Source organism: Eumetopias jubatus, unplaced genomic scaffold (genome assembly GCF_037043125.1).
Source record: "Eumetopias jubatus isolate StellerSeaLion01/CBP00866 unplaced genomic scaffold, mEumJub1_p1.0 scaffold_1, whole genome shotgun sequence".
NCBI classification, from domain to species: domain Eukaryota; kingdom Metazoa; phylum Chordata; class Mammalia; order Carnivora; family Otariidae; genus Eumetopias; species Eumetopias jubatus.
Window position 1 is genome coordinate 101,959,425 of NW_028274807.1, and position 26,931 is coordinate 101,986,355.

The 26,931-nt window shown below is 40.6% G+C and overlaps 1 protein-coding gene and 1 pseudogene across 1 annotated transcript in view; both read right to left on the bottom strand.

The window, feature by feature from the left end:
* PPM1L (protein phosphatase, Mg2+/Mn2+ dependent 1L) overlaps window positions 1-26,931 on the bottom strand; it is a 298,549-nt gene that overhangs the window by 237,464 nt on the left and 34,154 nt on the right. The window lies entirely within an intron of this gene.
* LOC114209062 (obg-like ATPase 1 pseudogene) lies at window positions 2,992-5,820 on the bottom strand (annotated as a pseudogene).

Here is a 26,931-nt window from a genome sequence, read left to right on the forward strand (position 1 = left end):
CCCAGCACACAGAATACCACCTGACACATAGAAGGTGATCAGTAAGTATTTGTTGAAGGAATGATCAATATATGGCAAAATAAATGTTCAGCAAATGTTAACTGCTACTATCCCTATCACTGTATCTGTCATAGGCCTTCCCTACTACACGTTCAATGATAATGGGAAGTGAATTTTGGAAAGCCAAAACGTGGTGGAATCTGAATGAAATGCTTCAACAATGCCTTCAACAATGCTGGAATCTGAATGAAAACTTAAATCTACAGTCTAGACCTCCACCAAGTGATTCTTATGACTTGAACTACTCAGTTTCTTATGCTATATTCAATGAGACTATGTAATATCACTAATTCACATATCTCAGCATACCTTACAAAAATGTGTCTTAATTTTAAAAATGTTTGTGTAATGATGCAAAAGAAAAAAAACTTAGGCCAACTGACATTAAGCAATTTGCCTGAAGTCAAACTTATTAAAGACAGGGTTAGTACTCTTGGACTCACAGTATCACTTCAGACTCAGCACTACCTTCTATCATAATAAGGATACTCAGTTTATACTCCTGAATTTCTTTTCATCTACTGTTCAACTTTGCCACCAGGTAGTTAAACAGCTATATATCCATAACTTTTGACAAAATTATAAATATCAAGGCAAGATTTCTGGCAGCACACAAAAAGAGGGCAACAGAAGTTAGAAGTTACCATGCACAAGTAAAACAAAGGAAGGCTTGTTTTTGCTTATCCCAAAACATATCAGAAGATAGCACAAAATGATGGCAGAAGAAAAGCAGGCTGAAAAGACCAACGGCAGTTGAAAGATAAGGAGAATCAGATTTTTAATAGGATGACTGCTACATTTTTCTGTGGACTATATTATTTTTCAGAATTTAAGAAACTATCAATTGATTAGTCAGTATTTTGGTGTACTAGGAATACTACTAAATGGGGTAAGGAACTGAAAGAAATGTAGGGCAGTGACTCAATAACTCAGTTGGACATCAGATCAAAGGCATTCCAGTTTACTAGAACTGTGTCGCAAATACTAGACAATGGCTTTCAAACAAATACACGGTCTGCGCAATCTTGAGTAAGGCACTAATTTCATACAAAACATGTCCTAGTCTCCTTAAGGTTATATTGGTCTCAACTTCACCACCAACCTTTCTTAAGCTGCAGTTTCGTCTTTGCTCCATAACCTTTCCTTTGTGTTTGATACTGCTCCTCTTTAGGACAAACCTGGTGTGCTGAGTTCACTTTGATATCTTCGCAGCACCTGGCAATTTTAAACTTTTTCTTCAGTCTTTCCTCCTTGAGCTTCCCTGACCTGCGCATTTCTGGTTCTCTCATACTACAATTCTACGTCTCTTTAAATTATCCTTTTTCCTCCATCTGCTAACTATCCCTTGATAAACAGACTGCATTCCACAGTGTTAACCAACAGCTCCACATAACTGATTCTCAGATCTCTACTTCCAGTCTCCATCCCCACGATCCATTCAGGTTACAGCCAATAACAGACACTTACCTGGTCAACTGTCTCCTCAATCTAAATATGTCCCAAACTGAACTCACCCTCTTCCAAACCACCCTCACCCCACAACGAAACCAGCTCCCATTCTCAACTTCTCTGTCTTCATCCATGGTACCACAGCTCTCTCAGTTACTAAGACGCAGACCTTTACTCACCTCTCTCTGTCTCCTTCAGTCATTAAGGTACTGAAATCTTTACTTATGGAGACAAAATCAGGAAATGATCTACAAAACTGGAAGAAAAAGAAAAGTGCCACCACGAAAGCAAAGCAATTAAAGAAAAAATAGTTTGAATATTAAAATATTGGGATTTGTCAAATATTACTAGAGTTTGAAGACAGATATTTGTAAATATGTGCTATGTAAAAACCTAGATGTCTGGCTATCATACACATCCAATCACTGTCACCTCCATCTTAGAATTTCTTGTCTTCATAGCCATGCCCTCCTGTCTACTCACCAACACCATTGCTCTAGTTCAAGCTTTCCTCACCTCACATCTTAACCAATCTTGCCCCTCTTCTCATCCACTTTGCCCATCAACCTCTGACAGCAATCAGTGCTTCAAATTTATTATAACATTCACTTGTCCAAAGACCTTCAGTGACTCTTCAAACTCCTTAGTCTGGCACATAATCTTTTTTGGGGGGGGCATATAATCTTATATTCCATTCTGCCACTGGGATTGGGAGCCCTTCCACTTCAGATACATCCTCACAGCTCACAGATTGAAGGTGCCCATGCAGGTGTGAGATCAAGAAATGACTGGTAGATCCAACTCACATTTACAGCTTCCTTTTTATTCTCTTTCTCTCCTCCTATTTTTCTCTTCATAACTTTTCTTCTTTTCTACCACTTTCTTATACTTCTTTTTCACCTTCTTCTCTATGCCAATGGCATCAACAGGAATTTCTAATCCGCAGTTATTCTAAGTACTAAAAAGACTGACCATTGTTCTAGTCAATAGTTACCAATAAGAAAGACTCAGACATGGGGTGCCTGTCTGGCACAGTAGAAGAGTATGTGACTCTTGGTCTTGGGGTGTAAAGATTACTTAAATAAATAAATAAAAACTTGGGGGAAAAAAAAGAAAGAAAGACTCAGACATAACAGAATGGAAAATGGAAGGAAGGAGATCTTAGCTGTGGAATAACCATGTATCCAAGCTTCCCGTTGCAATTCTAAGACAAAAATCAGGAGTGAGGCCATACAAGCTCCCATATCTGATGATGGAGGCCTCACTGAGGATGAAAAGTATGCCTTGCCACCCACTTATTCAGGAATACAGAAGTAGCATAAATATAACATCTCTCAGTATAGTTTTCTAGATTTGCCCCTATATCTCATCCAAAGCTAGACAGAGCCCTGGGTTTTCCTCCAGTATAGATAAATATCACATGGAAAAGAACTCAATACAAAATAAAGGAATCTTGGGGGGAAAAAAATTTTTTTTGTCAAATGTTTTATTGAGTGTAGACATCTGGAGTACTGTAAAACATGCATTATCTGTAGATTCAAAAAGGAGCAAGCCACATTGTCCTCACTGTCAAATGTGTCAGGCTTGGAATACATGATGGAGATTAATGAAGTATCATGAGAGTAATATGGTTCCTGAAAAGCATCTACAATTTGGAGTAGGGTCTTAATCACGTGAAAAGCAAAGCTGTTCACATTCAGTGAACTTGCATTTCACTGGCGGTACACAGTATTTTAATTTTAAAACAAAAATAATTCTGTTTTTAGAAGATTCCCATTCCCCAACTTTATTTTCCCCTCAGTTTTCAGAAATGTTGATTTAAAAAAATCATATCCATTTTTGGAAGCTGTACATTTATCTGAATAGTAACTAAAATTTATTTCTTCTTCAGTTGCTGAGTTGTATTAAATTTGAAGAAGATAATATCTCCATCTTCAACAATATAATTTCTGCCTTGTTGTCTGTACTTTCCAGCAGCCTTGACTGCATTTTCAGAACCTTCCTCTTTAAAATCTTCATATTTCATTACTTCAGCCATAATGAATCCTTTTTCAAAATCTGTGTGAATCTTTCCTGCAACTTGAGGAGCCTTTGTCCCTTTCCTGATGGTCCATGCATGTACTCCATCTGGGCCTGCAGTGTTCTAGTTGGAGTGCTGCAAACCCAGCTTTAATGATGGTTGGCAAAGCGCTTTGTGTCATGTTCACTTCCAGATACTTCTGTCTCTCCTCAGCACTCAATTCTTGCAACTTGGGTTCCAAGGCCCCACTAAAAGGAATGACCAAGGCACCTGGGTCATACTTGTCCACCCACTCTTTAATTTTTATCAACCATTTGTTTTTCTTTCTAATGTAGTTTTTTTCCAGAAAGATTAACCAAGTAGACATTGGTTTTGAAGTCAGAAATAAGTGTTTATTCAACACTTCAATCTCTTTGTCGTTCCAATCATGATAGAAGCGAACAGGTTTCTTCTGATCTATAACCCAGGATTTGACTTTGCACATTATATCATATTCAGGTTTTAATTTTTTATCTCCTCCTCTCACAACCACTTTTTCTAGTTTATCTATAATGGGCCCAATCATTTCCTCATCTTTAAGCTGAAGTTCTTCGTGTATTATTTCTATATCTCGAATAGGATCTACACTTCCTTCAACATACGTGATATCATCATCTTCAAAAGCACGTGTTAGATGAAAGATTCCATCACAGGCACTGATACAAGATAAAAAGGCATTTCCCAAGGCTTGACCATTGTGAGCTCCTTTCACAAGGCCAGCAATATCCACTACATTTAGAAAGGCAGGAATTTTGCTTGCCGGTCTGTGGTACCGGCAAAAAAAAGTCAAACCTTTCATCTGGCACAGGTACCCGCTTTCATTAGGATCAGGGGTGCAGAATGGGAAGTTTTCTGCTGAAGCCTGACTATTGGTTAATACATTTTAGAAGGTAGATTTCCCAACATTTGGCAATCCAGCAATACCAATTTTCAAGGAGGTTCCAAATCTTCCAATGATTGGGGTGGTTTAATTCCATCACCTCCCTTTTTGGGGGGGCATCATGCTCGGGGCGGGCAATGACACGAGGTCCCAGCGGCAGTGGGAGACGGATCCTGCCGGAAACGGGAGGCGGGGAGGAAGGAGGAGAAAGCACAGGCCCGGCCCCTCCACCAAGCAGAAGGCATGACTGCGCGGCAGTGGTCGTCAGGAATCTTGGGAAATTTTTAATATTCTCTTCTCCCCCTCCCCACAACAAACCAAAGATAGTTTATCTTTACAGAGTCTGTAATTTGTCGGGTTAAAAAACATACTTTCTTTGCCTTTCATAAATTTCACATTTCAACTGCATTTTCCTCTTAGGCTGGATTTACATCTTCAAAGGGAAATGAATTTCCTTTCCCATTTCATAAAACGTTCTGTTTTTCACGTAAATGAAATATAACAAACAATTCTCACTGTACTCACAAATATTTAAACCCCCAATCTGAGGTCTACGGGTTTCACCTAAAAATGAAATTGCTGTTGATCGCAGATATATCACACACATACATACATACAATTCACTCCTCTCTCCTTAGCCCTCATACTTTTTACTCCTAAGAAGGAAGAATCAGTTTAATTGAAATCCAGGTATTTTTAAACTTATCCTCTTTCCTCTATCTCTTCCTGAGTTAAAAGCAAAATTGGGGGCTCTATGCAAAAAGCCAGACCATATGTATTCTGACAGTGTATCTTTGTGAGAATGCAAAAAAACAGAGGAGAGAAAGATGACTTCTCGGTAACTGAGGAGTAGTGTTTATATTTAGGATTTCTCTTCCTTTCAGTTTTTGGCATATAGTTAAGCACTAAACTTCCTAGGAAAAAAGGACCCAAAACATTTATAACCTTTCATTGCTCCCATATCTGTCCACTGGATCGAACGTGAATCCTCATTCAGAGCCCTGCCCTAGGCAAAATGTAAAATGTTTGTTTGTTTTAGCAAACCTCCCTCTCTGCATTCTTCACCCTTCCCCTTCTCTTTGTAACTGTATATCCCAGAAATCTGCTGCTCCCTGCACAGCCCCTGGGAATAATTTCTAATGGTAGGATATTAAATATTATATTATGAGGACACTTATTCATTGGAAGAATACTTATTACTAAGCACCAACTATGGACCACTCGGACCTTCCTCAAAATGTCAATCATTGTTCCTGGAAAAGTTCTGTAATCAAAATTTCTTGTTTTTTTGGTTTTTTTAAAACACTGGATTAAACAGGGTTCTCAGAACATTTACTATGCAAATGAGCACCCAGGACTCTACAAGAGGCAGTTCTGCCATGCAGGGAATCCCAGACTTGTTGGACCAGTGCTATTTTCTTTTTTTTTTTTAAGATTTTATTTATTTATTTGAGAGAGAGAGAATGAGAGAGAGCACGAGAGGGAAGAGAGTCAGAGGGAGAAGCAGACTCCCCGCTGAGCAGGGAGCCCGATGTAGGACTCGATCCCAGGACTCCAGGATCATGACCTGAGCCGAAGGCAGTCGCTTAACCAACTGAGCCACCCAGGCGCCCCGGACCAGTGCTATTTTCAATGAACATCGATCTGCTGCTCTGCAAAAGGGTTTGGAAGAAGTTGTGCTCGGAGAACTGACTGAAAGCAGAGAGCACCTATGTTGCAGTGGAAGAATTAGAAATAGCCTCATGGGAGAATATTTGAACCAGGTCCTAAGGATGGATAAAATGTGACTGTGCAGAAACGGGAAGAAAGGCAGAGAAGCCACGTGCGGGGCAGTCATGGGGGCAGCACCTCTCAATCACTCTGTGTCATCTGCCCTGCCTTGTGCTCTGGGCTGAACCTACTCGGAGGCAGATCTGTTCCTCAGACCCCACCAGGCCCCAGACAGGCATGAAGACACAGATCCAAAGAGGAGGGAGAGCAATGAGACATCAGGTAGGAGAAAAGGGCCAACTTCCTGATAGAAGGTTGTGAGCTAACTTCCCATCCACCCCTACTTCCTTCCAAATATTTCCTTATTTAACTCTCTTTGGTCTAAGCAAGTTAATATATCTTGCCAGTTGCTGTTTTCAAATGACAAATCCTTTTCTATGTATCTGTAAACAAAGTTTCCCAAATGTGTAAACTATACTACAGCCCCACTTTGTTTCAGATGTAGAGATCTGCATGTCAAGTTTTCAAAAATTATTGCTTTCTAGCAAAAGGAGATATGCACTGTGTGCAGATAGTTCCAATGAGTCAAAATCATTCCCTTCACTTCTAAATCTCTCAGACAGGGATTATTAAAGAAAAATATTTTTGAATTTCAAAATAAACATTTGTCTTAAATGTATGCATGAAGCTAAACCAATGGCCTAAATTTGCTCTAGAAGTATGAGGAGAGGGGCGCCTGGATGTCACAATCGATTAAGCATCCCACTCTTGATTTCAGCTCAGGTCATGATCCAGGGTCATGAGATTGAGCCCCGCATGGGCTCCGCCCTCAGTGTGGAGTCGGCTTGAGATTCTCTCTCCCTTTCCCTCTCCCCCTGCCCCTCCCCATGCTCGCACTCGCATGCTCTCACACTCTTTAAAATAAATAAATAAATCTTTAAATTAATTAATTTTAAAAAGTATGATGAGATAAGGAGTACTTGTTAGTATTCATAGAACAGTGCTAAAAAAACCCACTTCAATGTATATTTATTGAAAAACAACAATAAGAAACTTGGAAAATGTAAAAGAAAAAAAAAGCCGAAGAAAAAATACCAAGAGATAACTGCTATTTAATAATTTCTTTAAAACTAAATTTTGAGGGATTCCTGGGTGGTTCAGTCGGTTAAGTGTCTGCCTTCAGCTCAGGTCATGACCCCAGAGTCCTAAGATCAAGTCCTCCACGGGGCTCCCTGCTCACTCAGAGCCTGCTTCTCCTTCTGCCACGCCACTCCCCCTGCTGTGCTCTCTCTCTCTCTGAGAGATAAACAAAAATCTTTAAAAAAATAAAAATAAATTTTGATAATTTAAAATAGATTTTTTAAAGTGATAAAACATACATAACATGAAATTTGCTCTCGACTATTTTTAATTATACAGTTCAATGGCATTAAGTATATAAAATTGATTTTCACATCCAGAAAACTCAGGCCAGTTCAGAAGAGCCATCTGGCCCTTAAACAACAAAAAAAAACTATTTATTGATAATACATAGGGAGACAAAAGAAATATCCTCACAGAATACTTAAGTAATATCTTAATAAAGCCTTCTATCATTAATGGGGAAATGTTACATGAATAAGAGGAATTATAAACATCTACTTTCTTACAAGGTTGGCAAGGACCTGCTCACATTCGGGTTTCTTCACTTCCTGCTAAATGCAGCCATGTGCTTGGAGGTGCAGAGCCCTAATTCAGCATTTGCTACCTTTACCCAGTGTTAGAAATCCTGGCAAGCAGCCCCGTTGCTGAGGTCACACACCAAGCACTGCTGTAAGGCCAGGCTTGCCCCGCAGCCTTACCCTTCCAGGAAGAGAACAGCCTGATCTCTGCACACACCGCTCAGAATCTCATAGGACGAGTGTGGGGGTCCATAGGAACAATCTGTCAAACTTTCCCTTGGAAAATTAAGTAGTGCATAACTACAAAGCTGGAGAACCTCTCAGTCCCTATCATTTCAAAACAGCAAGTGTAAAGGAGACTTTTTCTAAAACCATACCCACAACTTCAGCCCAGGTGCTCTCACCCCAGAACGCATGCTTCTGAGTCCTCCTGGTATAAAGCACAGATGTTGTCTATTTTGCTTTATTTAGAAAGAAAAAGAAACAACAGTTTAAATCCCTTGCCTGAAGGCAGTTGGAAAGCACGGTGACAACTTAGGAAAGGGACAATTAAGAAGGATCAAATTCTTTTTGACCCTGTTAATGCACACGCTGTCTCTAAGGAAGAAGAGGAGAGGGGAGAAAGCATAGTTCTTGGCATCAAATCAAAGGTGCACATGTTCACATGTAAGTGCTAGTACTTACACTGGAAGACATGACTATCTTCAGGCAGCTGAGGAGCACTGAAAGCATCAGAACAGTGAGCTAGAAAAAAGTGTCCTCATCAAGGTCTGAAGCAAGGGCCAGCTCCGGAGGAACCACAGCAGTACCACGGCCCAGGGGAACCTGCTCTGGGATTGAAGTGATAAGATGAGGCCTGCTCAGTGCCAATCAAGTGTCCAGCATACCCTCTCTGCCCATTTGCAGATGAGCCTGTGGCAATCCTTCTACAGCTCTTGACAGGCTTTACAAATGATCAAGAATTATCATTTGCTATGATCCTATATGTGCAAGGGACAGAGTCAAAACCGTGAAACCCTGAAGAAGCTGAGGCTTTAGAGAAATAAAGTAACTTCTCCTGAGGTTCTCAGGTAGAAGCCACACAGACACAACGCAGAGTGGGTCCATTCAGCTCAGAAGCCCACGCCTTTTCCACTCTTGCTCTGTGCTTGGCTTCCCAGAGGGACAGTTTAGAAAGTCCAATTTAAGCTCATAAAGAGAAAGATCTTATATTAAAACAGGAGTTGACAAACTTCTTCTGTAAAAAAAAAAAAGTGAATATTTTAGGCTTTGCAAGCTATGCCGAATATTCATTTTTGTTTTCTCTTACAACCCTTCAAAAATATAAAAACCATTCTTAGTTCCTGAGGTTATACAAAAACCAGCCATGTGAGCCCTGTGTTAGAACACAGGGTCCAAGCAAAGCTCAGTGATTCTGATGGATGAGAACTGTGTCACTGACTCAATGTCTTAATTTACCAATGTGCTTTTTGCTTCCAGATGGGGAGGAAAGAGGAAGCCAGGAGAGAATGAGTACTCCATCTAGTCACTTCATATACATTGCATTATTAAGTGTAAAGAATAGCAGTCCCTTACTTAAACTCCTTCATTGGAGTAGTTTTAGAAGCTATCCTGCATTTATTTCATTTATTTCTTCTTTCTATATCCATGCCTTTGCCTATTCCAAGTTAGGCATTAATCTGTCACTGAAAATCAACTCTTTCTGCAGTCTAATTAAAACTGACTATTTCAGTGGGCCATAACATAATGAACAGAAACGTAGGTAGATTTGAACTAACCATGGGCTCCTTCAGTATGATCAAAGGCCTCTGGGGTTCTGCTATTTAAAATTATAGAAAATATTTTCCATTCACTTTATGACACTTGTAAAACAGGCTTTTGAACACTCCCTGCAACTTACAATAACCATCAAGTCAACCTAACAGATGTTGCAAACTGGATCCAGTTCATCAACACTAGAGCACATAATGAAATGCATTTCAAATGACATTCAGATTTTGAGATGCTAGGCAAAATAATGTACAATTTATAATCTCCTTAATTATCTTAGATGCTGAACTTGCATCCAGGATTTGCTCTCAGGCCCTCCATAAAGCATACTCTAGCCCTGTGCCCTGTCAGTTGGCTGACTAACCTCTGCCTTGGTCCAGGCAATACAACCCTAGTGCCAGGTCCAAGTGTTTCTGGTTAAAGTATTTTCAACTCTGCTGATTCATGCCCAGCTGCTTGGTAGCTACAGAGTGGAAGCAGAAGATGGCCACTAGGGACCAATTTAACAACAACAAATGTTATTTTCACTGTTAAGCTAAACAAGTTGGAAGCCAGAAGGCAACAGATTCCAAAGATTGGTACCGTATCTCATAACCGTATCATAAGCCTGCGTGCAGAACTATGTAGCCCATTTTACAGGTAAATAAATACAGGCCAATTTTAATCACAGGAACAGCTAGCAAAATGGAACAAGAGTAAGAGCAATTAAAATGCTCCCTTCCTGGATTTTGCTCCCTTTGTCCAACTGCATAATCCCCTCCCGTGAAACCCAGGGCAGTCAGGAAAAAGAGCTGGCCTAAGACCTACTAACACAGATAAAGACTGGAGAAAGTGACTAACTCAAAAAGCCTGTAACATGGTGCAGTCAAACAAGGAAGGTGCTTCCTTGTGTACAAAGGGCATGGCAATTTCAGTCGTGATTAAGACACCAAGCAGAGAAAGGAAAGGAATCAGATGTGAGTTCCTCCTAAGGACATGTAAATGTGCTAGGCATTTTACATACAGTATATGATATAATCATCATTAACTTATAAGACAGGAATTAGTACCCCCATTTTACAGATGGAAAAACTGACCCTCAGAGAGAAATTTACTCAAGATCACACAAGTAGGAAGTGCCAGGGCTGGCATTTGTTCAAATGAGTCTGTCCGGGATCAAACCTGCCCTTTCATTCCATCATTCTTTGTTACCCACGGGAAAAATACCAAAAGAGAGTATGGAGTAAACAACATTCAGGAGGAGTTAAACAGGCAAATAGTACTGGTAAGCAGCAGGTCTCCAAGCTCAGGCCAGGAATTTACCATCCCAGGAGAGAGATGGCAAGAACAAGCCAGGACGCAAGTGCCATAGGAGCAAATGACATCCTACTTGGCACCAACAATCTTCCCAAGGTCAGTTCCCAAGGCCCAGCACCATGAACATGCAGCTTAGAAACCAGGGCACCAGGTAGGGACATGGGAGAGCTGAGACTCAGTTGGCACCATGGGCATCCGGGGGGTCACCTGTCTTGACTCCGGGTAACCTGGACTCCACTGACTGAGGCTGAAGCTGTTAAGATACTGTCCATCTTGGCTCCAGATTGGTCCAGGAACCAAAGCTGAGTCTTCAGATTAGAAACGTGATGTGGTAAAGAAGAGGAAGTAGAGGTGGAGGTTATTCGATAGAACTGGCGATTTTTTACTTCAGGCCCATGGCAAATACAATCAACTCTCCTTTCCATCCCATCATGTTGATAACTTTCACAGGAGACCAGATCTCCACAATCAAAGGAACAGAGGGGGTCAGGATACTAATCTAAGCAAAATCAAGAAAAAAGAACTATTGTTGCCAGAATTAAATCAGAATTTTGTATTTCCAAACACAGCAGCCTCGTGCTGGCAGAGCTGGGCCTCGGGAGCAGATTCTGGAAAGAACACTGGTGCCAGGCACACCAATATTAGGAGCTGGCATCCCTCCCCTGCCCTTGAGGCCAGCACTCTCGCCCTCCTGTGGGCTACTGCCTACCACTTTTTTCCCCGAGTCATCCAGGCAAACGTGTGAAGCCAGTCCTGGGTCATGTGAGGCAGAAGGGAAGGCAGCCAGCAGCAGAAGCAGTCAGCAGAAGGACAGGTGTCCAGGAAGCAGAAAATGCCTCCAATGGCAACCTTCCCCTCCTCCCCAGGGGAGAGGAGGAAGAGGAAGAGTTCCTTTCCTCCAGAAAGAAGGAACGGCTCTATAAAGATGGGGTGGGGGGGTGGGGGAGCCAGGATTTCAAAATTCAACCCCTGATTCACTAGGCTATGACTGAAGAGAGATCCAGCTAAGTGTGCCAGGCTGACTAGGTGATTAATCAGTCCCCTTCTCTGCTTTGTGATGCTCCAGGACAAGTCACGCTATTGCTCGGGGCCTGGGAATGAGCCAGTTGGGGTCAAGTGGTGGGGCTGGAAAATGAGGACACAGCTCCTGGCCAGGGCTCCCCAGACAGCTCTTGCATCCCTCCAGAAGCCCAGCATCTCCCCAACCTCTTCCCATGAGGAGAATCCCTGTGAAGAGAGGTCAGAACAGCCCAGATCCCTCCCTCCTAGCCTCTGTTAGCCCAAAGAGGAAAATAAGAGTGAAGTAAGCAGAAAATTTTTAGAAAAGCTAAAATACTACAGCAATAAGGTACTATTGCTAGAGTCAATCTAGATAAATCAACTTTCCCAGTAGATAAATGAGAAGCCTGAAAAAAAGATATTTGCTTCAGATACAAAAGATTAATTGAAAGAGATTTTCTAATCATAGAGATGAAAAGAAACCTCAAGAAGTTATCCGGTCAGACAGATAGTAGTCAATCTTCAGAAAAATCTCCTAAAAAAGAGATCACACAGTTAATACCACTATCTAAGAGTCTTTATAAACAAGAAATGATTCTTTAGACATAAATCCCTAAAACTCCCTTAATTTTAAACTGAATGCCTACTACCTCATTCTCAGGGGAGACAAAAATTACCATCCACAAAAAAAAGTGTCCATACAGAAATTCTTTTGCCTCAGTCTGTTCTTCTCCAACATAAAGACAATTCCAAGTCATAAATGTTTCCTCAATTCTTTCACTATTTTCTTTCTTTTTTTTGCTGAACTCTCTCCAAACTAATCATGAGCTCAGGACTGATCATTTAATTACTAGACAATGCAGCTGGTGAAAGCTTTCACCAACTTAAAATGGCTTTTATCCCAAGTGTGTTTTCCACACGAACACCAATTAATGTTTTGGCTTTGTCTATTTTCCAACTAGCAGTTCCAATATAAAACAAAAAAGAATATGCAGAATAGAGAAGCAGTTGGTATTGGAAATTCAACAAATGCCTGAGCTAATTTATAGAGTGACTGAAAAATAACTCACTTGAATTTTAAATCAAAAGGCAGCAATGTGGAAAATGGCACATGGCTACACAACATAAACTACCGAAATTATAAAAAGCTGTTAATGTACTGCACATGACATTGCTCATCAGCTATCCATCACCATTATAGCTTGCAAAATTATTTGACTGTTGTAAGAGAAACTGATTTCTTGAAAATAGATTCCTACTTATTTAAACGCCCACGTGCTGCCAAAGTCAGGTAAAAATGTTCATCCCAGGTGGACTCTCGTAAAATAATCATGAAATGGTCTAATCCCAAACTAAAATCATGGCAAATTTCTTCACAGTACCCAAGTCAAACATCTTAGACCAGTGGCTCTCAACTTTCGCTGCACATTGGAACCACCTGTGGAACCATTAAAAACTACTAATTCCTGGACCCCACTCTCAGATTCTGATGTAATTGGTCTGGGGTGAAGCCTGGATACTGGGATTGTTTAGAGCTGTCCAGGTGATTCCATCATACAGCTAAGGTAGAGAAGCCACAGCCTTACACAATATTAAACCTATCAATTAATAATACTATACTGCAAGCTTACCATGAGCCAAGAATTGTGACTGAGTAAAAGAAAAGGTATAAGACAGACTGTGCCTTCAAGACCCTCAATCTAAGGGAGAGAAAGACATGTAACTCAACAGTTGCCACACAGTGTGCTAAGTGCTATGACCAAGGCACAGAGAACACTAAAGGGAGCCTGGGGGAGGGGCATCTAACACAAACAGGCAGAGGGGGAGCTGGGTCTTGAAGGCTAAGTAAGAGTCTATCAGGAGGAGAAGGTAGGGAGAGGCATCACAGGAAGAGAGACTAGACTCTGCAAAAACCCAGAAGCTGGGGAGGACTATCCTCTCCTTAGTGTTCTGCAAATTGTTTTTGTTTTTTTTTATATAGGTAATGTGGAGAAGGATGTGAATACAAGAAGGCAATGAGGTTGGAGGGGTTTTCCAGGGTGTCTAGAGGGCCCAATTAATGTAAATGGACCAAGTACTCAAGAGTGTAAGGCAACAGTTGGTATGGCAGACTGCCCAACCCAAGGGGTGGGGGGCTATTTCTTCTTAGCTCCAGCCAATGTGAGAATAAAGGTTCAATATTGACACATCTTCCAGATTTTCAAGGGATGCTGAGAATCTGGTCCTTATGTGAAATTTACATATTTTTAAATGCTGAGCAGGACAAATAAACAAGTTTACAGGCCAGATACTGCCTATGGGCTTCAGGTATGGGCTTAATGAAAAATTACTGAGGAATTTGATTCTTTTTTAAAAAAGATTTTATTTGCAAGCCATCTCTACACCCAACAGGGACTCGAAATTACAACTCTGAGATCGAGTCGCATGCTCCACCCACTGAGCCAGCCAGGCACACCTTACTGAAAGATTTTAAAGGGAAGAAGGGGGTGGTGTCCAATTTAGATTTCACTATGTTTTCAAATGTGAAATTGAACTGCAGTGTTGCAGACAGCAATCTGACAAGTCCACCAGCACAAAGCTTTACCCCCACAGTAATGCTAGTCAAGGGACCACTGTTCTGAAATTAGGCCCCTACTTTTTCATTTCTCAGATTTAATACAGGACCTTCTGACTTTTAACTGTAGGGAGAAAAAACAATCGGGCAAATATTAAGATGTAGGTAAAGACTACACTTATTAGGCTTCAAGGTGACATAAATTACAGATTTGAATTACATATGCCACTGGAGTGGTAGTGGTAGTAATAAAAAAAAATCACGGATGATCTGCCAAACTGAGCTAGGGCTCTAGGCCCTGGGCAGTGATCCTCTATAGGCTGGGAACACAGCCAGCTGCCCAAGCAGGGCAGCTTGACTGGACAGGGTGGAAAAGCCAGATGCCAGGAGAATGTCGTCCAGTCCCCAGAGAGGATTTTGCTTCTTCCATTTGGGGCCCTAGCCCAATCTCCTCCCCAAGGTCAATGTCCCAAATGTAAGGGAGTTAGCAGATTCCTTACACATAATGATCAGTTGTCAAATAATGTAAGGGCCAACCGCAAATGTGAATTCTCTGCACCTGCTCTAGCAGTTGGTATCTATTTAAAGTCACAAGGCAAAGCCCCATGCATGGCAAACAAAGCACTTACAGAAGACCCTCCAAGATATCTATAACACTTGGCTTAAATTTGGCAGAGGTGTATTTCACAAATATAGTTGTCCATAAACAAAATATAGAAAGAAGAACATTTGTATGACCTCACAGATTTGATTAGGAGAAAGAAAATCCTAAATCAAAAACTGGGCAGTGGTAAGGAACACATCATAGATACACAGCAACAACTGATTCTCAAATCAAATAAACGGACAGAAGGACTGTCCAAAGAAAGACAGACTATATTTTGTAGAGAGCGACCTGGGTGATTTTTTTCTTCAAGTTTTAACAAAAAGAGAAAACATATCATGACTATGTCTGGTAAAATGCCTGGAGTCTCTGCATGCCATTTCTAATTTTAGATATGGAAATGGGATTCTCTCAGGCATTCTGACTTTCAAAGAGGGGTTGTTGAACTGCGAGATATTAGAATCTCTGAAAGCTTGAAATTATATAACAACATTTATAATTCAGCAAAAACAACTGTCCTCTCATAAGAAAGAGGTTATTTAAATTACATTTAACAATCCCTATGCTGAGTCTCTCAAATATTTTTAAAGATTAAATATTACACAAACTCAAAAAAGAGCTCTAAAGGCAGAGAAGGGAAAATACCTTTGAATATGAAGGCTCAGAGCTTAATTTGAAAAATTGTTCTCCGTCCATCAATTGTCATGCATAATTAAATAGCTAAATAAAGAAATAATAGCAGTGAAATCATTAGAAGAGGGTTTTTTTTTCAGTGAGAAAAAAGTCACCTTAGGGAACCCATAAAGTATGTATTAGAAAGGATTATATATTAGAATGTATCTTACCTCAATTTATCCGCCATACTATTTTCATTTTTTCTTGACATGGAAATTAATATTTGTGCAAAATTTACCAGTGGTTTCTTTAAAGTATGGGATAAGTTTTTAATTTCTAAAATTTTTACTGAAAGAAAATATAACTTTGATTAAACAAATCATCAGATGCTGGAAAGAGTTGGTCCTGCCAGGGAATGAAGCCTAGATTAACAACACCACACAGGAAAGAAGGAAAATAAGTATATGCCTGCCTACGGGGGGGGGGGGGGGGGGGGGGGCACAAACAAACAAAAAAACCCAACTCTTTGTATTATTCCTGATTTAACTTCAGAGTAGCACCCTAAATTTCTCCTATGCATATTTTACACTGAGTGTTATCTCCAGGATTTGCTTTAATGCTGCAGCCAGACCAGCTGGCCAGCCAGTGTCTTCCATTCACCTGTAAGGCTTTCTGAAAAATCTAGGAATCTTGCAGTTAATTCATGGAGGGAATTTTGCCATTCTCTCTCTCTCTCTTTTTTTTGGGGGGGGGCAGAAGCTTTTTATTTTATTTTATTATGTTATGTTAATCACCATACATTACATCATTAGTTTTTGATGTAGTGTTCCATGATTCATTGTTTACATATAACACCCAGTGCTCCATTCAATAGGTGCCCTCGTTAATATCCATCACCAGGCTAACCCATCCCCCCACCCCCCTCCCCTCTAGAACCCTCAGTTTGTTTCTCAGAGTCCATAGTCTCTCATGGTTCATCTCCCCCTCCGATTTTCCCCCCTTCATTCTTCCCCTCCCACTATCTTCTTTTTTTTTTAACATATAATGTATTATTTGTTTCAGAGGTATAGGTCTATGATTCAACAGTCTTACACAATTCACAGTGCTCACCATAGCACATACCCTCCCCAATGTCTATCACTCAGCCACCCCATCCCTCCCACCCCCCACCACTCCAGCAACCCTCAGTTTGTTTCCTGAAATTAAGAATTCCTTATATCAGTGAGATCATATGATACATGTCTTTCTCTGATTGACTTATTTCACTCAGCATAACACCCTCCAGTTCCATCCACGTCGTTGCAAATGGCAAGATCTCATTCCTTTTGATGGCTGCATAATATTCCATTGTATATATATACCACATCTTCTTTATCCTTTCATCTGTTGATGGACATCTTGGCTCTTTCCATAGTTTGGCTATTGTGGACATTGCTGTTATAAACGTCGGGGTGCACGTACCCCTTCGGATCCCTACATTTGTATCTTTGGGGTAAATACCCAGTAGTGCAATTGCTGGGTCATAGGCTAGCTCTATTTTCAACTTTTTGAGGAACCTCCATACTGTTTTCCAGAGTGGCTGCACCAGCTTGCATTCCCAACAACAGTGTAGGAGGGTTCCCCTTTCTCCGCATCCCCGCCAACATCTGTCGTTTCTTGACTTGTTTATTTTAGCCATTTTGACTGGTGTGAGGTGGTATCTCATTGAGGTTTTGATTTGGATTTCCCTGATGCCGAGCGATGTTGAGCACTTTTTCATGTGTCTGTTGGCCATCTGGATGTCTTCTTTGGAAAAATGTCTGTTCATGTCTTCTGCCCATTTCTTGATTGGATCATTTGTTCTTTGGGTGTTGAGTTTGAGAAGTTCTTTATAGATTTTGGATACTAGCCCTTTATCTGATATATCATTTGCAGGAATTCAGTAAAGTGGCAGGATATAAAATCAATGCACAGAAATCAGTGGCATTCCTATACACCAACAACAAGACAGAAAAAAGAGAAATTAAAGACTCCATCCCATTTACAATTGCACACAAAACAATAAGATACCTAGGAATAAATCTAACCAAAGAGGCAAAGAATCTGTACTCAGAAAACTAGAAAATACTCATGAAAGAAATTGAGGAAGATGCAAAGAAATGGAAAAATGTTCCCTGCTCATGGATTGGAAGGACAAATATTGTGATGATGTCAATGCTACCTAGAGCAATCTACACATTCAGTGCAATCCCTATCAAAATACCATCATCCACTTTTTTTCAAAGAAATGGAACAAATAATCCTAAAATTTGTATGGAACCAGAAAAGACCCCGAAGAGCCAGAGGAATGTTGAAAAAGCAAAGCAAAGCTGGTGGCATCACAATTCCAGACTTCAAGCTCTATTACAAAGCTGTAATCATCAAGACGGTATGGTACTGGCACAAAAACAGACACATAGATCAATGGAACAGAATAGAGAGCCCAGAAACAGACCCTCAAATCTATGGTCAACTCATCTTCGACAAAGCAGGAAAGAATGTCCAATGGAAAAAAGACAGTCTCTTCAACAAATGGTGTTGGGAAAATTGGACGGCCACATGCAGAAGAATGAAACCGGACCATTTCCTTACACCACACACAAAAATAGACTAAAAATGGTTGAAAGACCTCAATGTGAGACAGGAGTCCATCAAAATCCTAAAGGAGAACACAGGCAGCAACCTCTTCAACCACAGCCGCAGCAACTTCTTCCTAGAAACATCACCAAAGGCAAGGGAAACAAGGGCAAAAATGAACTATTGGGACTTCATCAAGATAAAAAGCTTTTGCACAGCAAAAGAAACAGTCAACAAAACCAAAAGACAGCCAACAGAATGGGAGAAGATATTTGCAAATGACATGCCATTCTCTTTCTTAATAGAGTCCATGTTCTACCTCCAAAGAGCCTATACAACCATACCAGTGCTATGAGAAGGGAGATTTTTTCATTTAAAATTTTTTAATTGTACTTTTTTTAACCAAAATTCTGTATTTGTTACTTTTTTTTTTTTTTAAGACTTTATTTGACAGAGAGAGACACAATGGAGCAGGGAGCCTGATGCAGGGCTCGATCCCAGGACCCTGAGTCGAAGACAGACACTTAACGACTGAGCCACCCAGATCCCCTTGTATTTATTACTTTTAAAAAAGGACATTGCAGGGCACCTGGCTGGCTCAGTCGTTAAGCGTCTGCCTTCGGCTCAGGTCATGATCTCGGTGTCCTGGGATCGAGCCCTGCACTGGGCTCCCTGCTCGGCGGAAAGCCTGCTTCTCCCTCTCCCACTCCCCCTGCTTGTGTTCCCTCTCTCGCTGTGTCTCTCTGTGTCAAATAAATAAATAAAAATCTTTAAAAAAAAAAAAAAAAAAAGGACATTGCCCCAGCAGGACTATTGCTTTTGTTGGGATAAAAGTGAGGTCTCCATGACTTTCCAAAACCATGCCATAGCACACTGACTTCTAAAGTCACTGTGTGACTTTATTAGGCACATTTATAATTTGTGCACCTTTTTGTATCTGTATTTTTGTATCTGTATTTGTATTTGTTTTCTTAGCTGCATCTGCCACCCACTAGCTCCTCTACAGGAATGCTGTGAGGACTGAATGAGAACAGGGCTCAGTAAACATTGGTGCCCTTCCTATCTTTTAAGACCCAATTGCCTACCTTTTTTAAAATGAAGGAATTCTAACAGAGTGGATTTTTGCCTGCATAGGATCACAATGGTATCTTTAAACCCTGATTCTGAAGTCTGGTTTGCATGTTTCTAGCCACTAGCTTATACGGCATACCACAGCCTAGCCACACAATGACCACATCCTTCTCTACTAATCATATGACTGAGCACTGTCATAGATCCCAGAGAATGCCTGGAGTGGGGTTGGGGACCCTGGGTAAGAGAAAGCAGAGAAAAACCATGAGGGCAGAATTGTGAGAAAGCTACAGCTTTTGGAACATTGTGGAATCAAAAAGACAAAGATGAACCTTTCCAATGTAAAGAGTCTGTTCAGGAAAGAGAAGTTTGTAGAGTTTATTCCTAAGACAAAACATCTAAGTAGGGTCCTGCTGGGCAGGACCCTGGTTAGCCACCAAGATGCCTTCTATGAAGTTACAAAAAATATTTCTGATATCTCTGAAGCTGAGCAGGGCTGGTGGGTGTTGGGGGGGTGGGGAAGCAAGAGTGGGGAGGAGGCAATGAGGGGGGTGGAGACTGGAGTTTGCATTCCCAGTGACCAAGGCAATGGATAGAAATAGCTCTAGCCCAGATTAGACAGTGGCTGGAAGTAGGAGAAAGTGGAAGGAGAGCTGGAAATGGCTGTATAAACTCAAACTCTGTGTGACACTGAGCTAACCAGGATTAAGCAATGTGACTCAATATAACATCCTACTTTGTAGATAATACAAGCCCCCAAATTCCCATACACTATGGAGAGTTAAATTTATCTCAGGCTGAGACACTGTGAGAGAGGAAAAATACTAAAAGAGAAATGCACTGGGGGAAGTGGACACAGTTTGGGGAAAAAAAAAAAAAACACAACCTGCAGAAGTCCCCTGAGTAAAGAGAGTACAAGTTACCTTGGCACAAACAGCCAGGCACTGCTCTGCTGGAGGACTGTGCTATGCCAAGCTGCATCCCAACAACACAAGAACTCCTTGGCACAGGAGAACAAACATAGTTTGAATTATTTGCTGATGTACATAAAACTCAGAAAATGTAGATGGTTCTGCTTTAAATACTCCTCATTGTGTGAACGGCTGTGGACGGGTAATCTTACATAGGACCGTGTTACCCATCCCAGGGAGCCAGAAATAAAATATTACTACTCCTGTAGCCCCACAGGATATAAAGTCCACTTACTTAACAAATTTTGCTTTGTTCCAAGTGCAAAATGTCCTTCAAAGCAAAGGTTTTATTTTCATATTTCAGAAAAGACTGGCCCTAAAATGGATAAACCTTCTAGATAAAAATCACAAATGTTTGGGATGATCTTGGTAGGTACAGTAAATAATGTGTGTGGTAAACATTTTTGCTTTTTCTCTTACCATTATTAAAAGGACAAAAAAGCCCTGCCATATGAATATTAGTAAACATTTAATAAATCTCATCATTCCCACACTGAAAAGACTTATTTATAGACCTATGTTTTCTCAAATAAATTATGAGAGCAAAGTATAACACTCTCAGAACAGGCAGTACTAAACAGAAAATGAAAAACATTATGCAGTCTTGTTAAAAAAAAAAAAAAGCCGGGCGCCTGGGTGGCTCAGATGGTTAGGCGTCTGCCTTCGGCTCGGGTCATGATCCCAGGGTCCTGGGATCGAGTCCCGCGTCGGGCTCCCTGCTCCTTGGGAGCCTGCTTCTCCCTCTGCTTCTCTCTCTCTCTCTCTCTCTCTCTCTCTCTCCTCCTCTGTCTCTCATGAATAAATGAATAAAACCTTAAAAAAAAAAAAAGCCAGAAGTCATAAACTAGCTCATAAAGAAATTGCTTATCAAAGTTTGTTTAAAAAATTGTTTAAACTGTTTATCATTGTTCCCTACCTGAAATAAAGACAGATAATATGTGAAAGCCATAGAATTCACAAGGATACCAGATTTTCCTGTTCTTAGAATGGTTTATTAATCCAAAGGAGGCCAGGTACAGAATCAGAGGTAAAGCACAAACAGAGCAGAAATAAAATAGCATCTTAGGTGAGAGTTTTAAAGATTCACGGCAAGGGGCACCTAGGTGGCTCAGTCAGTTAAGCATCTACCTACAGCTCAGGTCATGATCCCAGGGTCCTGGGATTGAGCCCCACATCCTCCCCATCTTTGGGCTTCCTGCTCAGCAGGGAGTCTGCTTCTCCTCTCCCTCTCCCTCTGCCCCCCCCACTCATGCCCTCTCTCAATCACTTTCCCTCTCAAATAAATAAAATCTTTTAAAAAAAGATACATGGCAAATCATTTGGCTGACACATGTAATTATCATCAGATTGCTAAAATTAAAATGACCACAACTCCAGTTGTTTAAATATTGCATGCTATTTAATATTTAATTTTCTTTTTAATTTTAATTTTATTTTAACTTCAATTTTTTATTTTAACTTTAATTTTTTAATTTAATTTAATTTTCAATATTTAATTTTTAAAAAGCAAATCAGATTTTTTTTCCCCATAGCAGCCAACTGAGTTTTGATCACAAAATATCTCTTGACATCAATTTAGGTTATTGAGAAAATCTACCTCAGTATATCATGTATTTCAACTTCTCCATAAAAAGAAAAAAGTGCTGGGATTTTGACAATCAGCTGAAGGTCACAAAAAATTGATATAAGTAGAATATAGGACTCTCCCTGTTTTCCCAATCCACCACACAACAGTGACCTACAGATGGGAATGTTAATGATACAATTAAAAGTTCTCTAAAATTAAAACTGTATAAAGGAAAAAAGCCTCAGAAGAAATCATATTTGAACATAAAACAGTGAAGGCTAAAATTGGTCACCTCTAAGTTGAATAATATTTTGAGGCAATAACAATAAGAGACAATTTAAATATTTTAACTACTTTTTAAATTCAATCCACATGTGTTTTCTCTTGAAAAACTCAAAAATGTAACATGAGTAAAAAAATAATATTTATTTATTCATGCATCTAACAAATATTTATTGAGTACCAAAACAGGCCAAGTATTGTCCTAAGCACTGAGCAATATGGCAATTAGCAGAGTCCCTGTCCTTATGAGGCTTCTACTCTAGTGGGGAGATAGAGACAGTCCAGAAACAAAAACACACCAACAGATGCTGAGTGGCGTAGGGAAAAAATATGCAAGGCAAGGAAGTTAGGAAGTACCAGGGAAGACAGCAAGCCCTATTTCATATACAGTGGTCAGAGAAGGTCTTTCTTTCTTTCTTTTTTTAACATTTTATTTTTCTAGAGAGTGTGTGAGTGAGTATGCCAGGGGAGGGGCAGAGGGAGAGGGGAGAGAGAATCTTATGCAGACTCCACGCCCAGTGCAGAGCCCTATGCAGGGCTGGATCCCATGACCTGAGCAGAAATCAACAGTCAGACACTTAGCCAACTGAGCCACCCAGGCACCCCCAGAAAAGGTTTATCTAGTAAGTGACAGATGAACGGAGACCTGAAGGAAATGAAGGAGAAAGCTATGTGGCTATGTGGGAAGCATGTGCCAGGCAAAGAGAATAGTAAATGCAAAGGCCCTGGGCATGAACACACTTAGGGTGTTGAGGCTTAGAAAAGATAGGCAGAGTGAGCACGGGAGGGAATAGCAGGAGAGGAGGGGCTTTTGTTTATTCTGGATTATCCAAAGTATATGCAATTGACTGGCTTCAGTAGGTGCAGGGTAAGAAAAGAAGGAGGGGAGGGTGAAAGGACAGGAAGCACATTTCACTGAGCTTCTACCAAGTACCTGATAAAAGACATTATCTCATTCAATCCACACTCCTATCCTATGGAACTGGTGTTGTTAACACCTGTTTTACAGATGAGGCACGGAGAAGCTAGGAGACAGAGCTAGGAATGGGCATAACGAAATTTAAATGCAGATCCTTCCAACTCCAAAGTTGAAGCCCTTAATCATTATGCTCCTCTGCTTTCCTGGGACAGCCAACGGTACCAGCTGTAAAAGGGAGAATATTCAAATTAAATGAGTCCCACAAAGGGAAAAAAAATACAGTTACAAAGCTGATACCCATGAAATCCTTCTACTCAGGGTTTCTTATTTTTTCCAGATCACCCAAAAGAAGAAAATGTGCTAATTGATGTAAAAGATACTTTCAAAAATTGAGGATGAAGGGTAGATTTGGGAGCAAAGTAGCAGAGATGCAGCCCAAAAATACCTTCCACAGAGTCTAGGCAGCTCATTCTACCCCTTCCCCCAACCCCACCCCTAAATCCAGCCCCTGGTCAGAAGCAACCTCTCAATCTATCTTTTGGATATATATATCCAAAAGGAAAAGATGATGGGGGCAAGAGATGATGCTTGCAGGTTTTCTTTTGCTTTACTCCATTCTTGCATAACAGCATCTAAGCAAATAGCATGAACCTTTATCTATGATGTACACAAGCTGTTCAAAGAAAGTTGGAGAGATTTATTCCTTTAAGTATTCCCAGGCCAGGGTTTCCTAAACTCTCAGCTTTGAATTAAGAAGAGGTAGAGAGGAGGAAATCTGTGTTTGTTGGTTGGTTCCCTGATTGAAGAGAAAGTATTCCCTTTCTCAGCTTTAAGTTCAGATTTAGGGGAAAATAGTAAAGTGATTTCCCCGAGATCTACCCCATTAGGTCTTTAGGGAAACAGCTAACTGAAACCACCAGCACTGAGAACTGGTTAGCAAAACCACTCTGAGACCAAAGAGCTGCAGACAAAAACTGCTGGGGGCGGGGGGCCCTGTGAAGCTTTACAAAGAGGTAAGTGGGGACATGTTTGTGGTTTTCCTAAAAGTAGATATGAATATAATTAAGCAGTGACAAGATAGTTTAAATTCACCTGGGGAAATGTACTTAACTTGTAAATATAATTTGGATTACTTTAAAACTGCTCAATGTTGTGTCAAAATAAATTTGCTACACAAAGTTATTCTTTAGTGTTTTATCTTCTAAACCAAATCCTGAAACACTATAAACAGGCACAAATAATGTCCCTGATTTTACAGCTAGAGAAAAGGACTGGTGGTGATGCATGGCACTGACTAGTTACACATGACAGTCAAAACTGGGGTCTCGGGGCACCTGGGTGGCTCAGTTGGTTGGGCGACTGCCTTCGGCTCGGGTCGTGATCCCAGAGTCCTGGGATCGAATCCCACGTCGGGCTCCCTGCTCAGTGGGGAGCCTGCTTCTCCCTCTGACCCTCTTCCCTCTCATGCTGTCTCTCTCTCCCAAATAAATAAATAAAATCTTTAAAAAAAAAAAAAAAAACTGGGGTCTGAAGCTTGCCTGGCTAACTTTAGAGCAGTAGTTCCCACCTAGGGGTGATTTTTGCCTCCTGAAGGGTATTTGGTAATATCTGAAAACAGTTCTGTTTGTCACAATCTGGGGTGGGGGTGGGGGTTGAGCAGGCGCCAAGGATGCTGCTAAACATCCTACAATGAACAGGACAGCCTCCACGACATTGAAGAACTACCTGGCCCAAAAGGCCAACCGTATCCAGGTTGAGAAACCCTGATCTGAAGTTAATTAGAAAAAGGTGTATTTGTTTTAGATAGAGATAGATAGATATAGATAGATAGATAGATAGATAGATAGATAGATAGATAGATAGATAGATAGTTGGAAAAATTACTGGGGAAAACAATACTTATTGATGGATCAACATTTTGAAGATGAAAAGGTATAGCAATACATGACACAGTGTGCTGTCTGGGTGGGACTTTCCCATCTTCCAATCCCTAAGTAACATTTCTCCCTAGAAGTATTATTCCCTGCACGGCAGGGTGAGGTTCACCAGCTAACGTATAAGAAGCAGCTTTTCTTTTCAGTTAGATATGGACCCAGTCAAGACAACAACCAGCCACTGCCTCAGATCAGACCATGTCACTATCACCCCCTGGGTTTCGCCTTTCTATAAAGTGGAGGTAACACTCTTGCTCTCAGAGGGTGTTGTTTGGATTAATCAGCCCATTAAGAACTGCATGTTTTATAATGAGCACAAAAAAGGCTAAGTGTTTTTAGATGTTACAAATGATGCTTGTTGCTTGGAGCACTTGAAAGAATAATATTAAAAAGATGCAAATCAAACTACAAAGTGAACAACATCTCTTCCCCTCATCCCAGACCAAATGCGCCTTTCAGTGAATATTCTGACTTAAAATTTCATATTATCTGCATGTGGCTGGAAGCTAGAGTTTTATCATGAGGACAGCTATTTGCGTGAGGACACCTGTCACAGTAGGGTTCTCAAATACCTCAGCCAACTCTGAATGTATTTTTCCCACTCATCAACTATCAGATTTAATATAGTGATCATCTTTTCTCTAAACAGTCCTATAAGTAATTTGACATCCCAGACCACAGAACCTGAACGTACTTAACACATTAAAACAATTTTCCCATAAGCCAAAAGTTGAACCTTTCCAGATAAAAACAACGATAACAAAATCAAAATTCAATTTCTAAAAGTCAAACCTATAGAAGAATTAAATTTCATGGAAAATAGCCTGCACCACTTTAATAGGCTGAAATTAAGTAACGTGCACAACCACTGTACACATGGAAAGAAGCAGCTCTCACTGTATTTCCTATCATAAAACACATTTGATGGTTGGGAGAAGACTGAAGCCTTTTCATTCAGCAAGGTTACCATAGGTAATCTCCCACTCCATAGACAGCAACTTGAAACAGAAACGTGTAAATGAGCACTTGAGTTATTATAGTCCCTCTCCCCAGCAGAGGACTCTATCAGTCTCAAACTATGGCCCCTTCAGGTCCCATCCAGCTCTAAGATTCCATTTTTCTAATACTTGAAAAAGGTTAACAGATTCTTAATGACCTACACATTCCAAGTCTTTTCTCTTTCTATCAAAAATTCCTAAATCTTATTCCATGCTCAAGGAAGCAGAGCATAATTCCCCAGTCCTTAAGTGTGGGCTGCACATAGTATCTTCTTTCCAAAGAGCTTAATATGAAAAAGGGGGAAGGAAGGGAAGGGTAACTTTACAGTGGAGAAACCTGACAAACATCATCTCAGTCAGATGACTGAGGTCAACATCAACAGTCCTAAGTCAGATTGATTACGTACCCTGGATATGATGTGGTAAGAATGGCACCTTAGCTCTATGGTCTTCTTCCCTAAAAAAACCGTACCCCCAATTTAATCATGAGAAAAACATCTTACAAACACAAACCGAGGGGCGCCTAGGTGGCTCAGTCCTTAAGCGTCTGCCTTCAGCTCAGGTCATGATCCCAGGGTCCTGGGATCGAGATCAAGCCCCGCATCAGGCTACCTGCTCAGCGGGAAGCCTGCTTCTCCCTCTCCCACTCCCCCTGCTTGTGTTCCCTCTCTTGCAGTCTCTCTCTCTCTCTCTGTAAAATAAATAAATAAAATCTTAAAAAAAAAAAACTGAGAGACATTCCACAGTGAGCTTTCCTGGTTGGTAATCATATATATCAATGCGCCTCAGGGTGATGATGCATCCTGACGCCATGGAAGCTTCCCATTTGGGACCCTCCTATACCTGGCCCTATGCATCACTTCATTGGCTAGTCCTCATTTGTATTCTTTATAATAAAACTGTAATCATAAGTATAGTCCTTTCCTAAGTTCCGGTC